This window comes from Dermacentor andersoni, chromosome 11 (genome assembly GCF_023375885.2).
Source record: "Dermacentor andersoni chromosome 11, qqDerAnde1_hic_scaffold, whole genome shotgun sequence".
NCBI lineage: Eukaryota > Metazoa > Arthropoda > Arachnida > Ixodida > Ixodidae > Dermacentor > Dermacentor andersoni.
The window spans coordinates 75,148,250-75,163,210 of record NC_092824.1 but is presented as its reverse complement, the minus strand read 5'-3'; positions in this window follow the sequence as shown (position 1 = coordinate 75,163,210).

Below are 14,961 nucleotides of genomic sequence, written 5' to 3'. Positions count from 1 at the left end.
AAATGCAAGGCAAGAGTATCGAGATTCTGGATGAAAGTTTTGAGGCCCTTTACCAACACTTGTGCACTCCAAACCGGCCCTTTGAGATTGTCTATCACTAAGACAAGAAAGACAAATAAAACGCTCAGAGCTTGACCGAAAGAAAAAAGGATGTATTGATGACAACGGATTCGACTTTCTTTCGAAATGGTCTGGAAGCCTTCGACGTAGGTGCACAAAATGTTTTTCTGTGCGACTAAAAGACGCTTGCTATTGTGTCGATGTGTCTCCACAGTGGCCCCTAAACCAATAGACGTTCGCTTTTTCCAGGTGGACGCTAGACAAAACTACTAAAAAATTTTTCAATCTGCGCGCCTATTACGTTCAATGGCGAACTTTACCAAGGACAGAGTCAACAAATTATTTCTGCGAAGGGATCCGCCAGTTTCTGAACTTGTTATACCTTGTGGGGTATTTTTTAAGTATAGTGTATGTACTGTGTGCAATTAAACTGCATGCGAGTTGCGGGTGACTGAGTCCCAATTTTATTTTTATTTTTCACTTAGGTATTGTCAGAACATCATTTGTTGTGATATACAATTTGTTTGCTACCATCCCTTTCGTAGAATGCTTTAGTGAGTCATGACTTTTACATACATTTTGTTTGTTTGTTGACATGCGCTATGTTCTTTACGTATACATCGTTTCACTAAGCGGGATAGAACAGCCGGCGTTATCGATGATGCCAAGCTTTTCGACGTGCACATCTTAAATTGAAGGATAAAAAGCAAATTAACGATGTAATCTAGATGGGCGTGCTGTTAGCTTCATAATAATAAATATTTTAATGCTCCTAAAAGCATAGGAAGCCCGCTTATAGAAATGAAGTATCATTTGTTGCTCAGCTATCTCTAATTTTCTCACTTCTAACGTTCGCATTCACGACAGTAGTCCGGAATCACTTGAGGAATGGTTCAAGCTAACATAGTAGATGTAGGACTGAACTGTTTATCTGCTGTATGTTGATGACTACATATACAAGAGCGACGCTGTTCTCAAGATTCTTAGTAAGTGGACGTGTTTTGCATAGTCGCGGGCTGCAACACCGCAGCTCCAGCGTTAATTTTGCTAAATAGGCATTAGTCGGTGAATTCCCAAAGAATAATATGGTAACAACAGTCTTTCACTCAATTGCTCATGACCGCACCGGAGACTGAGGCACTGCAGCGGCATACGTCCTCTTGAGGTAAAGTAATTTTTTTTTTCTTTATGCCGATAAACGCAACACTATAAAAAAATCTGACCTAATGCCGGTATTTTATTTGCACTCTCCTTTCACGTCCCCTTCCGCTGACACACTCTATACGTTCCTATTATATATATACATATTAAATTATGGGGTTTTACGTGCCAAAACCACTTTCTGATTATGAGGCACGCCGTAGTGGGGGACTCCGGAAATTTCGACCACCTGGGGTTCTTTAACGTGCACCTAAATCTAAGTACACGGGTGTTTTGCATTTCGCCCCCATCGAAATGCGGCCGCCGTGGCCGGGATTCGATCCCGCGACCTATATATATTCATATATATATATATATATATATATATATATATATATATATATATATATATATATATAAGCACGAGAGCCGTTGCTGAGCAGGAGCGCTCGACCCACTACCGTTTAGAGCCAGTAGCGCTGAACCCACTAGCGTCTCGCTTCGCTACAATTTATATATATATATATATATATATATATATATATATATATATATATATATATATATATATATATATATATATATCCACTGCATCGCAAGAGCGGGGCCTTTATAGTTAAGGAGCATTGTCTAGATCTCATTGTCGGGAGCCGAGCAGGTGGCATTCCCTAATTGAGTCCAGAAAAGGATGATTCGAAACCGTCTCCTGTGACCTGTTCTTGCGGCGGAAAATAACAAGGCGAAAGGAGGAGAAAGAACGTCGTGTCGATTGTAAACGAGACATATTTTGTCTAGCACCGATCAGCGTACGCAAATGTGCTTCACTAAGAATGTAATTTCTTTTCGGCTCGCTGTTGGGCGACTTGGACTAAGTTGCCCCAAAATTTAAAAGAACAGTATTTGCGTTTCACAATGGCTTAGGGTAAAATGAAAGCTGCAATCGTTCTAAAGAGGCCTACTTTAGTATCAGGTGTTGAAACAAAGGGCTGGGACTTGCGAATTTTTGGGTGAAGACAGAAAAAAAGTAAATGATCTGGTTTAAGGTTGTTGAGCTCAATTAGTGAAGGAGAGAGTGGTACAAATAGTAAAGGTACATATTGATGTGTGAAAAGAAAGAAAAAAGTGTGGACGCCGCTGCTAGCTTGGTTCACTTCATGGCGACGGGCGAAGGATTAGCACCGCCGTTATGGAGAATGAAGCTAGGCGCACTATTTGATGCCAGTGAAGAGACGTTATATATATATATATATATATATATATATATATATATATAGATATACGTCAGTCCACATCAAGAACAATCAAAACGACTTATTCAGCAGTAAATTTGGCTACAGGAAGTACGTTCGTACATCCAAATGAGTTATATGTCGGCGGAGTGCATTGGTACTTATAACATTTATTTACTTTTAATTCACCCCCTCAGCTATACTCAAAACTATGGAATTAAGCTTCGTGGGATTAACTGCAACATAAAATAAGCACTCCTGTTCTTGCTGATGCTCTGTAACTAGGTTCGCTGCAGGTGAGAGAGAGAGAAAACAAAAAGAAAGCAAAGGCGGGGAGCTTATCCAGACACACGCTGCAGGGATTCACGTTATGCTAATGTAAAAAAACTCGTTCGTTTAACTTCGTTCGTTTATCATTTCTGTTTTTCTGAATGGTGGATTGGGGAAGCCTACAGCCATTGACTGCCTGTGGTTAGCGGCAAGGCACAGACAACTCGATAATGCAATGGAAAAGGCGCAACCTGAGTTTGCTGACGTCGTGAATGCATATGAAGTGCGCTAGCCACAAAACTCGGCCAACTTGTGCTCTCCTTCCTGTATCTCGTAACGTTTCGCAGCGTATTTCCTTCAATACAAAAAAAAAAGTTTTTTTTTTTTTTTTTGCTGCTGTATCCAAATGCATGCTTGGTGGAGCAGTGTCCAATAGCGTTTTGTTAATAAAACAGGAACGTGGCACTGGCGTTGAATAACATCACAGCTTCCCTGCCCGACTAACAATAAAGTGGATGTCATCGAGACAATACAATGGATTGCGCAACTTGAGTAATTACTAGTGTTCGTATGGCTAGCACTTAGTTAACGCCAAGACTGCGAAGGTGGAACCACATCCCGGTGGGTAATAATTACGGCTTCTTCCTATTAATAATTAATAATTAGGCTTCTTCCTATTTCCCTTAGCGCAGGTCCGCCAAATACAGTGGGTGTCTAGCACTAAATGTGGAGAAAGGCTCTATGAAATAAAATTATTGATGCATTGGAGTAGCAGGAGAAGTATGACATTCCGGTGTTGTCCTGGTATTTGTGAAAAATGCAAATGGCTTACGATGCCTTTGATAGTGGAGCAATAGTGTCGATTTGAAGTTTGCCTTTTGGCATGTTAAACCGCGTGCTTACTATATATAAGATAATTGGAAAATACTAAAAACTCTCGGGAGATAATTACTTTGACTTTGTTTATGTACGTGAACGCATGCTAAAGAATCGGCTGCTTCAATGCTCAGAGAAATTGTTCTGACGCGTATGTGCCGAGAATATACGTTTAAGTTTTAGTAGGAATAAAAAAATTTTTATTACGCAGAGCAATAGTGCCCTCTCTCGCAACTACTCTGTCGGTCAGAATACACACTTTCTAGAAGCTAGTGTGCCTGTACTTCTATTCGGCGCAGGTGCAACCTTCGTATGCAATCCACAACTACATCCCCTTAGATACCGCACGACCTAGCAGCAGACAGAAAAAAAAAAAAACAGCAGCCGCAGCAGCAACGCCAAACGTTAAGCGCACGCGAGTCATCATCATCATCATCAGCAGCAGCAGCAGCCTGGTTAACCCCACTGCAGGGCACAGGCCTCTCCCATAATTCTCCAACTACCCCGGTCATGTACAAACTGTGGCCATGTCGTCCCTGCAAACTTCTTAATCTCATCCGCCCACCCAACTTTCTGCCACCCCCTGCTACGCTTCCCTTCCCTTGGAATCCAATCCGTAACCCTTAATGACCATCGGTTATCTTCGCTCCTCATTACATGTCCTGCCCATGCCCATTTGTTTTTCTTGATTTCAACTAAGATGTCATTAACTCGCGTTTGTTCCCTCACCCAATCTGCTCTCTTCTTATACCTTAACGTTACACCCACCATTCTTCTTTCCATAGCTCGTTGCGTCGTCCTCAATGCAAGTAGAACCCTTTTCGTAAGCCTCCAGGTTTCTGCCCCGTACGTGAGTACTGGTAAGACACAGCTGTTATACACTTTTCTCTTGAGGGATAATGGCAACCTGCTGTTCATGATCTGAGAATGCCTGCCAAATGCCCCGGTCATTCTTATTCTTATTCTTCTGATTCTCCTTCTTATTCTTCTGATTATTTCAGTCTCATGATCCGGATCCGCGATCACTACCTGCCCTCGCTACCTGTCGTAAACTGCTGTTCTCTTCCGAGACTGTTAAACATTACTTTAGTTTTCTGCAAATTAATTTTGAGACCCACTCTTCTGCTTTGCCTCTCCAGGTCAGTGAGCATGCTTTGCGATTGGTCCCCTGAGTTACTAAGCAAAGCAATATCATCAGCCAATCGCAAGTTACTAAGGTATTCTCCATTAACTCTTATCCCCAATTCTTCCCAATCCAGGTCTCTGAATACCTCCTGTAAACACGTTGTGAATAGCATTGAAGAGATCCTATCTCCCTGCCTGACGCCTTTCTTTATTGGGACTTTGTTGCGGGGCAGGCAAGTATATTTCGCCTAATTATAACAGGGGACTGTAGTGCGCATAATGAGAGATTTCACACAATGGTGCTCATAGTGTCTTACCGAAGCTATGGTGCTTCGCACCGTAGTGATTCCTATAGGGCATTTTCAAGCCCTATGAGATACAAGAAAGAGCACAGAATACAACACAGCACATGCTGAAGGCAAGCGAAGTTTTCATCGCATCAGAGCTGCCAAGGATTTACCTCCTACTTCATTTTTTACCTAGTACGCGGGCCGAATTTTGCTTTTAAATTGAATTGTCTTTGAACTCCGAAAGCGAGGCAGACGCCCTCCCTCCAACGAGCTTTCAACGCTGCCACGCCCGTTCGCGGTCTAGAGTTGAGAAATGCTCTTAACCTGCACACGCGGCAAATGTTCATCTTTCTCTGAAAGCCGCCCAAAAAACGTGAAGAAGACTTGAAAGCGCGGCAGGTCTGGTACTTTGAAAGAAGCAAGCACCTCCTGCTTTGAAGCAGATGACCTTGTGTACAGGCGCGGCCATGCGTGATTTCGCAAGTTCGGCATACACGCTAACCTAGGACCCAGCACAAGTGGCCTAATTTATTACGTCGCCCTGTTTATGATACCTTACAAACGTAAATAAAACAAGTAGAACGAGCCACTGGCACACCGCTCTATGTTTCTTTCATAAGAATAAGCGTACTCGATAAGCAATTTCGTGCAATTCTGATGCAATTTTAGTCAGGCAGGTGCGTTGATAGTGGCCGTAAAGGGCAGCGGAATATGTACGCTAGTTCTCTGAAAATAGCTCGAATTTGCTACTGTCAAATCGTTGGTGTTTTCTCTCATTGCTTCCAATGCATATTTAAAGAGGACCAGTTCGTAGGACAAAGTAAACTAGAAAAAACAATGTTTTACACGTGTCCCATCCTAAGTCGATGAATTGCCTGCGTGGTAGGCGCCTTCAATTACCTGCCGAATCACTTCTTTTAGGGCTCCTCTGGATATATGTTAAAATACCCGTTTCAATGCTTATGTACTAAATCGATTCATCAGGCTTTTAAGTTACAAGGCATCAGCGCGGCCATGAGGGCTGTCATGGCGGATAGCCGCTGCTTAATTACAGGGACTTTGTTTTCTTAAGACATTCCTGGCAGCTTCATTGCGTTCATCCTTATCATAATGAGAGCGCCGCTACGGCCAGTCGAGCCCACATACTCGTGCCCCGCATGCGAATGGCGTGGACTCTGAGCGTTACTGCCATAGACAAATCTGCGCTTCTTTCCAACGAGCTTCTACTCGTCGCTCGCGTCTCAAGCTTCATCTCCTCACTTGTTCCAGTAGTTCGCATTCCATGTTTTATTTTTTTTTCATATCTGAGAGTGCTCCCCGCTTTGGGCCAACGTTGAACTAGTGGATCCTCGAGCTCCCGTTGTCCCTAGATACCCATCTACAGTTTCCGCGCCCGATCTTTCTTCTTCCATTGCAAGCAGCCCGTCCGAAGCGACCATGTCCTATTCCAAACTCCTGACTATCTTTCGAAGGAAAAGGCGAGGGAGAAGAAAGAAGGAAACCATGGAAAGCAGAGCGTGGGACGTGTGCACAAAAGGAAACCGCCACCTAAAGTCAACAGAGTCCACGATATTCTGGAAAAAGAGGAACTAGAAGTGTGCCAACCATGGAAAGGGTAATCGAAAAAACTTCTGCTTGGAAAAACTCACGAAGAGCCCAGTATGCGGGATCGTAAACCTGAAGGCGATAGGGTGGCAAGGATGAGAAATGTAAATAAGCGGCAAAAGAAAAAAGAAAAGGAAAGGCCGCGTGAAGGTGTGCAGATATGCGGGACAGAACCGAAGAGAGAAAAACCAAGAAGAGAAAGTGAGGCTGTGGCGGTCATCACAAATACAAGACTCGAAAAGGAAAAAAAAAAGAGGTAAGTGAAGCCCAAATGGTCATCTGGTTGCAACAATAGCTGAGGGAACGGTCGCTGAGGAGGGAAAAGAGAGCTGCTATCTAAATGATATTCGTCTAATGTGGAATGAGCTTGCCCAGAATTGCATATTTCCGAGGTTGTAGGTCGCACTTTTCTGCAGCGCGATACTTACAGTTTGCTTCGATCTCAATTTTCGCATCTCCGCCTGTCCTGTCACTTACTGCTATTCACGGACTCTGTTCGTAATCAGCACTGTACGCAGATATTGCTCTAAGTACCAAAAAGGAAAGAACAGTCTTTTTATTACGAAAGGATTGGGGAGTACGAAGTCAAAATTTTATAATCTTTCTGATACTTCAGAAAACAAAAATAATGGAATTCGAAAAAATGTTTGCTATAGTGTATAGGTAGGGCGGGGCAAAATGAGACATGGGACGACAAAACGCGTAACCTTTAGGTCATCGTTAACTATTTTCAGGCTACACAATCTCAGAAGCCTTGTAGTTTAACGAAAAATGCAAATGTTTATCCACATTTCTTGAATAAAAATTGACGTGTCTCGCCGATGTACAAAGGACGAAAAAAGAATGTGGACCGAATGCTTGAGAGATGGCGGCCTTACATAGAGAGCCAAATTTGCAATGACATTTGTTTTCGTGAACGCCGGTGACGCGCAAGCGTATGCGCACTTTAGCGCACACGACACTGTCCGCCCTCGGTACGCCTAAACTCCTGCACTGTCCGAATCGCAGAGCGTATTCAAGACAGGGCTCATGTCGCCGCGCCATATGCAGTAGCCGCCGGAGTAGAGCGCCCCCTTGTAAACATCTGCTTACTAACTAAAGTAAATAGCATGGTGTCAGCGCTCACAGGCAAACGTGAATACAGCACGTGCGATGACCGCAGACACTTGCTGTCGAAACGGGAACTGAGTGTTACAGCGAAGTTGTTTATCGCTGTGCCGTTGTTCTCGGAGTTCGCTAAAACTATCATCATCAAGAATTGCTCAAGCGTCGTCGTCACTCCATGGTCGTGGTCTTCTTCCACAGCTGGCTCCGTTGCGGCTCGTCATTCCGGCGTAGAATTTCACTTCTCTTCGGTCATCGTAATCGGGAGGCCGCGTTTACGGCGGCATGAGCCATTCATTGTCTCAAGACACGGAAAGAAATAATTTTGAAGCAATATAATTTTGAAGAATCGCAAGCGGCAATGCCGGGCGGATGCTGCTAACCACGCCGCCAAGCGAACTGGAGACTTCGAATGCAAGTTTCAATGGCGGACTGCGGGTGTACCATCACTGACGTCGTTCTCTCCGTCGCCGCCGAACGTGTGCGTAACCTCATTAAGGAACACAAAGACCCCAATCGTGAAACCAATCCAACGAATCGTCAAGACGATTGTAGCGCCTCTACTTCCAGTGGTGGGACTTCTTGAGTTCAATATGCGGAGCTTTAGGTTAGTGCTTCCGTATATTCCATTCCATCTACAACTATAGCAAGGCCACGAGTAGTGCATACTCCTGAGGAGGAAGCTGCCTAGCGCGAGCGTCAGTGAGAGTTGGCTCGTGAACGGGCATGTTGTATGGCCTGCCTCACCCGCAAAAAAATCAAAGAACCCCATTGGGAGAACCGCAAAAGAAGCATTCCTAAAGCACGCTCACCACGCGAGGCACGCGAAAGAGAAAATGAGGTGAAAGGACGGTGAAACAAAAGATTTACAATATACACTGCTTGCGAAGTTTGACTTGCAAGGTTTAACACTCGGTGTTACTAAAACAGCTTCGTTGTTCGACCATCTTCACGGACTGAAAGGGGCAGTGATTTTTCTGCTTCTTAATTAGTTGTGTATGCATTTCGTTATTATTTTTTTTTGTGCAAGTAATGTCAGCCTCTTCGAGGACACCAGCTCATGAACTCGAATTGTGCTTTCTGCCACAGGCAACCTTCAAAAAACAAAAACAAATTGTAACTCCTCGTCGAAACACCCGCTATATGGAGCGCGTTGTTTGTGCAGGTCAACTCGGAGCGCCTCTGCCTTCCTTCGCCCTCCGCGATGCTCTGCCTCGCTCGTCCTTCCCGCCTGCGCTCAACGTTATCCAGGATTTCCTCTAGGTCGCGCTACCTTGCCGCGCGCTCTTGGTATTTTCCTCCGCGCGCGATTTTCTTCACCTCCAGGCGCCTTTCCTCGTTCGCTTGCTTCACGGCTCCAGAAAGACATCGCCGATTTTAAGAGCTTGACAGTTGCGGTCGCGCTTAAAAATCAGCTCACTTCTTTTCCTTTTTATGCGGGTACACCGAAGCTTTAGTAATAGTATCTGTTAACGTTCTATCGATCTATTTCCTGTCTTCACTAGTTACATTTCTGCAAATTTTCGTTCCAGTGTGTCTGAATTTTGACTGTAACAAATTATTTTATTATTATCCTAAGTCAGTGGCAGAACATGCGGAGCCCCATTGAAATAATTATGGTGCGCGTTGTTTGTGGCCAACGTATAAGATTTCCAAGATCTTGTCTGAGAATAACCAAGACGTACAAGTAACAAAACGAACAAAAATATATTCATTTCTGCGTTGTCCAGAAATGGCGTGCCAAGGCCGCTTGAAGTCGTCTATCAGCCTCTGTAACTTTATTCCGGTTGTGCAGAGCTTCTTGGTGCGCAGAGAAATACGCTGCAGAAGCATTCGCGAAACTCGTTGAACGAAAACGAGCATACAGAAAGTGATAAAACCTTGCCTGAAGTTTCTCCTGTGCCAAGAATAAGAAAAGCTAACAGAGAGAATTGAGAGCGCAGCTCAATTTGCACCGCATCTAACCGCAAAGCCAACGTATTGGCAAAGGCCGCCAGCGGACCTGCAGCGTCGTCCAATATGTCGTAGAAATTGTAGGCCAAGGGTAAAGTAAGCAAAGGTAAAATTGTGCGTTAAATGTGCAAGCAGGCAATAAAAAGCTTTATAGCTGCTAGACTACTCCCTCTATATAGCGAACTGGCAGTTCTTAGGTTGTAATATCTTGCGTGGGCAAAAGGGCACCAGTATCTGTGTGGATTTAGTGCAGCAAGTGCTCCGAGTTGGCCATTCAAAGGCGGTCGCACAATTCGCATGCCCGGGCAGCGTCATCCGCACTGTCATTGTAGCACGTAGTTTCGCGTTACTGTGTGAATTTTCTTTCTTTCCATTTTTTTTCCTCTTCTTCTTCTTTCTCCTTTTATTCCCTTTATCCCTTTCCCCAGCACAGGGTAGCCAGCCGGTACTTACACTGGCTAACCTCCCTGTCTTTCCTCTCCTTTGTCTCCTCCGAGTGGGCCATGAATCCTGGTGGATGGCCAACGGGACCTATTAAAGTGACGGGCTTGCAACTGATTAATGACATTTTTGACGTTGTCTCACTATGACCCTTTTCTAACTATCACATTTTGTTCCAACGATAGCGGAAAATTAGATTTGCACCCTTTTTCAAAATAGTTATTTTATATTTAGACTAATGGAAGTTTGATAATATTTCGCACCAGGAAGGAAAGAACCCCAGAAACAGAATCAATATTTCTTTCCTAATTATAATCAATAAGAAAAAATCCGCGTTGTCTAGTATCTCCCACTAATTGTCGCCGGCCCTTTCCCGTCAGACAGGGGTTGAACATTCGTTGCAAGCTTTCCGTGCTCTCAGTGCGTTCTTAAATATTCTAATCAGATGCACTGCTATGAAGATCGGTCGAGTGCACTTCAAGCACAAGTGGACTGGACGGGAAGTCATTGGAGTACCAACATGTGCTGCAGCCAAACTTATTGCAAAATTTTACGCTTTCAAGCAGATCGCAGATGCTAAAGCCTGCTTTCCCTGCGCTACATGCAAAGGCATAGCGGCAACGGTGTTTTATTTTACAGCATACTGCAACTTTTCCATCAGGGTCCATTACGCAATAGAAAGTATTTGATTAGGCTTTCAACAAGGTTGCACAAAAGTGCACATTATTGCACCGCGCCAGAGGAAACAGAGTGGTAAAACCGTTATCCGTTGCTTAAGACTCCAAAAAACTAATTATGTGCGCAAATGCGTGGGCTTCGTTTCTCGTCGCTGACGTTCGTTTATTCTTGCAAGTGGAAAGTTTTACTTCCGCAGTAGTTGTCATTACGTCCGATTAGTCAAGAAATTAATTCGATAACTTGACATACAACAAAAGAATGGTCCTGCAGCCAGTCTAATGAACCAAATTTGGCTTAGCACATGATTGCATCTAGAGACAAGAGCCCGTAAGCCACCCCATTGGCCTCTTTATTGTTGCGTGGATATGATTATATCTACAGTTTATTGCGAGTATTCTACTAAGCTTCAGAAACTGCGACTATAGAAACCTTCTTTCTTTCATTCTTCTTTTTGACCTCAAGGAAAGAGTTGTAAATGCAAGAGGTCCATCAACTATATACAGCGACTCCTGCATTCGAATTCCTACATTACTTTCGTTGCATATTTTTTTCTTTCCCAAGCAAAACTTAGCGTCTCCCGTGAGCTCGCGTGTACTTCAAACCTCGCATGCCCTTGGTGATACGGGGGGGGGGGGGGGGGGGGGGGGGGGAATGTGGCGCCAAATATAGTACGGGTGCATGCTGGGCGCACCAGCCAGGCATATAGAATCGATTTCTTCGATTGAGGCGTTCCCCTTCGCTGCCTTTGTGATTCTACATGTTATACACAAGAGTTGGCGTTACAGCACCTCCTTCCATTTCCCGCTGAGCTGTTTGTTCCGTATATAGAGTCCTATTCACGTAGACAAGCATTTCGCATCATGTGCGCAAAAGTGAGAGCTTTTCTGCAGCAACGCCGCATCACCGATATCAGTAAGGCACCCTCTTTCAGGCGGTTCTCACGGCATTTACGATTGAAGCAAGAACGGCCTTGTTATTATCATTCTTGCTTTTAAGACATACAGCCTGGCGTGATTGCGAAACGTGCACGTGGCGCTAGATTTTTTACTACAGCGTTTCTTTCCTTGGTAACACTGTCTGCATTCTCTCGCCATCCTGCCTGCTTAAGAGAGCGGTACGCTCAGAAACTAGCTTAATTTCAAATTCGACCTCTGCCCTCCCTTCGCAAACAAAAAGGTTGCCCTCCTCGCCACTCTAAGCAAGTTAGACCGAAGCCGTTCCTCACTGAACAAGGTCTTGCGTCCGTTGTATTGCACATCGTATCTGTGAAAGGTCACAAGAGGCGACTCGGTGATTCGTGAAATCAACCGGGCGGAGCGACAATCTGTGAGACAGTGCTGTGAAATCCATTACTTCGGGGAACTGGCTGCGCTCCTACCTTCGAGTTTCTCTCTGTCGTAATGTTCACTTCTCCCCGTCTTCAATGCAAGGTAGCCAAATGGACTTCTGTCTTTCTTTCTTTGTCTTGTTTGCATGATAGAAGCCTAAGAACGCGCCGCACATGTCACATCCATTGACCCGCGTCACGATATTATTCTGTTGTTGTTGATGATGAAGATTATTTATTGGCATTCCCTTTGAAATGGAGCGACGACAAACAGCGACCTATAGCTTTCTTGAGTTAGTCAGGTCCAGTTGCATGCAATATGCAACTTTAAATGCAAGTGCTACATGTCGGGACACCTGGTGGAATGCAACGCAACTCCAGTGCAAAATTTGCAAGTATTGAAGCTATGCGGCGCGCATGTCACATCGCATGACAAATGGCGTGATACGATGCTAATGATGATGATTTGTTGGCATTTCATTTGGAACAGGGTGGTGACATATAGTCTCCTAGCCTGCTTGATTTAATCAGGTATTCCAAACATTTTGTTCATTATAGTAATTTTTATACGTATTTATGTACTTTGTACCGCTACCTACGAAACTGCTACATGGCGTGCCACCTGGTGTAATAATATGCAACTGCAGCGCAAAGGGCGCACGTATAGACATTACGCTAAGCGCATCTCACATTGCAAGACAAGTGGCATATGATACGATGCCAATGATGATGATGGTGATTATGTTTTGTTGACATCCCCTGGCAAACGGGACGGCGACATAGTCACCTAGCCAGCCTCATTTAATCCATTGTACAATACGTGTATTTTCACTGCACCATTTTTGTATACATCTCCTTACTCTTCTTTTTTCTTCCTCAAACCTTCTTTATCTACCTTGTACCGTTACATGTGCAAGTGCTACAGGGCGTGCTACCTGTTATATTAGTACACAAATGCAATGCAAAGTGTACACGTATCGACGCTACGCGGCAGTACGTATATGGAGTCTGAGCACCTCACTCTTCAAAAGTCCGCGGTGCAATTAATTTCTCTGCTGACCCCGTTTTACTCGTGAAACTGCACTGCCAACTAAAGTGAATTTGAATATGAATAGTTGCATCGAAGCAAGCGTTTTTTTTTTCAGTTCAACAAAGAATAAGGCTCTCACCGTTCCACTATAATAGACGAGTGAAAACACACACAAAAAAAACGCGCTTATAATTTTATTTTTGTGATTACCGCCTTGTTTAGGTAACAGGGAAAGATTGAAGTACGAACTACTGACAGCCTCGCGGAGGAACAGTGGCTGGCGGTTATGAGGGCACGGGCCGGGTTTAACTGCCCACTTGAGTTGTATGCGACTATAACAAATGCGGCGTGGACCAAAGTCACTACCGAAAAAGCTTTCTTGCTGAAAGCATGTTGCTCACCCTTACTTCAACTAACGCCAGAGCAAGCAGTGCAAAACTTTACCGTCTGTAATACTGCGTCAGCCATTGCACCACTGCGTCGCATTAATGGAGAAGCGACAATTTTTGAAAGCTACTCAACGGTACTAAAGCGAAGCAAAGCACAATGCGGCACTCTCCTTTCATGTCTCAAGGTAGGAGCTCTACTTATTAGCCGGAGGCATTATCCTACTTCTCTATAGAGAGCCGCAATGTCTCCCCAAAAAAATGAAATGGCGAAGCAGCTCCACGAGCAAAGTGGCTGCAGACACGGAATACCTCAGGTTGAGGGCACTTCAGAAAGCACAACTATCCGGCATAAAAGAAAGCCGGTGAGTCCATTAGGAGCGAGATCCTCGCCCGAGGCAATGCTGTCTAACGTCTTATACTTGCCCGCAACTGACTGAAGAGTATGCCTTCGAGAAAGAGGGTGAAGGTGTGTATGTTGATTATTCTGGCGACGCTCTCCGTCCTGCCTGTACTATATGCCGAACAACACATACTAAACAACCTCCGCGGTAGCGCGTAGAGGCAACATGGCCTGGCGCTGCTGAGCTCGAGCTTGCAGCTTCGACTCTGACCCCGGCTGCCGCACTTACGTGCGGGTGTAATGCAAAAATGCTCTTGCATTAAGGTTTCGGTGCCCGTTCAAGAACGGCAGGGGGTCAAAATATTTCCAGAACGCCCCACTATGGTGTACTTCATAACCAGAGTGCAGTTTTCGTACGTAAAACCCCAGAACGCAATTTTTACTTGAACATATACTAAATGGGTTCATTGACTGTATGAATAGCAGAAAAAGAATTATGGATAGCCTACTTTACAACAGAGATTACAGCTCCGAAGAAGTGTTCTTGAAGTTACCGATGTTAATCTTTTTGCCTGGGACTATGCGGTCACGTCATGCAAATCAGAATTACAATCAGAATAGACATTACCGAGAAAGTAAGAAAGATGACAAACTATTTATACAGAGAGGGCCCTGAAGTGAAAGACTAATGGGACCTCTTTCCAAACTTAAAATAGCAATAACGCGTAGATTCTAATAAGGAGCTTTCTACTTAACGCATATATTTTACTACGGTCATGCAGTCGCCAGCGCAAACAACTTGTCCTCAGATATCAAAGGCGCTTGATGTCTATTGAGTAAAAAAGGCATATACAACAACTGAAGCAACTTTTCTTTCCTTCAACGCTCAGAAAAACCGGCTCGCAATAATAAACGGTTGCCCAAATGAGTGACAACGTGCTCGTGAGGCACCTGCCGCGATTTCTCACATGGCTTCCGATATGGAAGGCGCGCACCTGTAAATCTCGGAGGTTATGTTTTCAGAGTTTACCTTTCGCCATTGCCGTGTAGATGACAGCACAAGCTGGCGCAATACTGAAAACTGCGTTGGAGGTATGCGACACG